Below are 3044 nucleotides of genomic sequence, written 5' to 3'. Positions count from 1 at the left end.
AGAGGAGGAAGGGGGCCCGGCCCCCTCTCCTTGTCCAATTCGGACCAAGGGGGGGAGGGGCGCGCGTCCCATCTCTGGCCACCTCTCCTCTCTTCCACTAAGGCCCACTAAGGCCCATATACCTCCTGGGGGGTTCCGGTAACCTCCCGGTACTCCGGTAAAATCCCGATTTCACCCGGAACACTTCCGATATCCAAACATAGGCTTCCAATATATCAATCTTTATGTCTCGACCATTTCGAGACTCCTCGTCATGTCCGTGATCACATCCGGGACTCCGAACAACCTTCGGTACATCAAAATGCATAAACTCATAATATAACTGTCATCGTAACCTTAAGCGTGCGGACCCTACGGGTTCGAGAACAATGTAGACATGATCGAGACACGTCTCCGGTCAATAACCAATAGCGGAACCTGGATGCTCATATTGGCTCCTACATATTCTACGAAGATCTTTTATTGGTCAGACCGCATAACAACATAAGTTGTTCCCTTTGTCATCGGTATGTTACTTGCCCGAGATTCGATCGTCGGTATCCCATACCTAGTTCAATCTTGTTACCGGCAAGTATCTTTACTCGTTCTGTAATACATCATCCCGCAACTAACTCATTAGTTGCAATGCTTGCAAGGCTTAAGTGATGTGCATTACCGAGAGGGCCCAGAGATACCTCTCCGACAATCGGAGTGACAAATCCTAATCTCGAAATACGCCAACCCAACATGTTCCTTTGGAGACACCTGTAGAGCACCTTTATAATCACCCAGTTACGTTGTGACGTTTGGTTGCACACAAAGTGTTCCTCCGGTAAACGGGAGTTGCATAATCTCATAGTCATAGGAACATGTATAAGTTATGAAGAAAGCAATAGCAACGTACTAAACGATCAAGTGCTAAGCTAATGGAATGGGTCATGTCAATCAGATCATTCACCTAATGATGTGATCCCGTTAATCAAATAACAACTCTTTGTCCATGGTTAGGAAACATAACCATCTTTGATTAACGAGCTAGTCTAGTAGAGGCATACTAGTGACACTCTGTTTGTCTATGTATTCACACATTTATTATGTTTTCGGTTAATACAATTCTAGCATGAATAATAAACATTTATCATCATATAAGGAAATAAATAATAACTTTATTATTGCCTCTAGGGCATATTTCCTTCACTCTCATGTACCCCCTATTTCCATAGTTATTCCTCGCGTGTGGTCTCATATGTAATTCATGAGCCACCTTCCGAGAGATCATCAATTCTGCTATCAGACACAATACTTATTCCCGTTGCTTTGGGTCCCTTTCGCGCCCTGTTTCAGGCATCGAGCGCTTGCCTGCCCGCTCGAAACTTCCCGTGATACCTCCTTACTTTGCTCTCGATATTTTCATAAGTTTCAATTCGATAGTTACTCTCCACCACCTTCCTCGATGTTCTCGACCAGATAGTCAACCTTGCCGAGGTCTGTTCTCCCGGAATGCTCCTCCTTTAGTCTTTTGTAAGTACAGTGAAGATCCTTAAGGAAGGACGACAACTTCATCATGATGACTTGAAGCAGAGAAATGAAGACATGAATGTAATGGATCGACCTCTTCGAGAAGAGAAACTAAGACCGAGAAGAATCGTTAGAATTTAGTAACCACATCTTTCCCCTTACTCAGCCTCTTAAAATCTCGGGACGAGATTTCTTGTAATGGAGGAGAATTGTGACGCCCGAATAATTAAGCTACAGTGAACCTTTGCTAATGATGCCACCTCACTGCGATTACTGTTATTAATCTCGCGATGGTTCAAAAAACGATTCAAATTCAAATTTAAAATATAGGCAAGCAACAAATGTTTTCAAAAATTAAAACTAAAATGTTCGAGAGATGACATATAATGCATATGTAATTATGCTGATGAAACCACATTTTGATAAAACGTTTAGATGTAAGAAATTAATTGAAATAGGGGCTAAACAATTACTTAAATGCTTTTAAAAAGAATAAACTATTACAAACCATTTTATTTTGGAGAGCTAAATTAATAGTTGCAAAGCCACAATTTGTAACACTAAATTAGGTGTCACTTTTGTATTTTATTAAAACTAAAATAAATAGAAACTAAAATAAATAAATAAAGGATAAATAAAAAGAAAACAAAAAGAAGTAAAATAAAAAGGAAAAGTGCCCCTGGTCCAACTGGGCCATAGCCCAGCTGGTCGCACAGCCAGTCGGCCCACCACTGCCCCAATAACCCCCTGCAACTGAACCCTAGACCCTCACACCTCTCGCCCCCACTCCCTATCTGCATGATCCTCTCGACCCCCACCCGCCTCGCGCCGCCACGGACGAGCGAGAGCGCTCTCGCTCGACCCCGCAGCTCCTCCCGCCGGCCACGCCCTGCGCCTCCCCCGAACTCGCCTCATCCTCCCCTGCACCCACCTCCGCCACCACTCCCGCGCCAGAGTCGTCCCCCGCCGTCGCCTCGTCGTACACGGCTGCCCGACCGCGCCCCCACCCGAGGAACCGTCGCCGACGCCGCCCGGAGCCACTCCGCCGACGCTCGTCGCCGACCACCGCCCCGTCGCCGGATCTTGCATCCGCGTCCTCCTCCCCAAAGGACACCTCGAGCCTCGCGGCCCCCTGGTCTCTACATCGCCGGTGAGGGCCTCGCCCTTTCCCCGTCTCTTCCTCTGTCCCGTGTCTGCCGCGGCCCCCTCCACCACCTTCACTGCTGCTCGCCGGCCACTGCGCCCACCTCGCCTTGTAGCCGTCGTTGGCCGCGCCGTGGCCCTGCCCGCTTCGCTCAGCGCACCATCACGCACGTATGCGCTCGCGTCCTTGCGCCCGGATGACGTACCCCGCCCCGCTCCCCCTCTGCTTGACCTCGTCTGCCGGCAGCCGCTCACGCGCCCACGGCCTCAACTGCTGCACCGCTTCTGCTGCTACTATGTGCCACCGTGCCGACCCGCCTTCCCCGTTGACGGCCGCCATGCCCGCACCTTGTCGAGACCGCGCGTGCACGCCCTGCCACTGCTCCACGCCGGCGTGCTGTCCT

The sequence above is a fragment of the Triticum dicoccoides genome, chromosome 3A, assembly GCF_002162155.2.
Source record: "Triticum dicoccoides isolate Atlit2015 ecotype Zavitan chromosome 3A, WEW_v2.0, whole genome shotgun sequence".
Taxonomy (NCBI): domain Eukaryota; kingdom Viridiplantae; phylum Streptophyta; class Magnoliopsida; order Poales; family Poaceae; genus Triticum; species Triticum dicoccoides.
The sequence above is the reverse complement of the archived record's forward strand: the minus strand, read 5'-3'. Positions refer to the sequence as shown.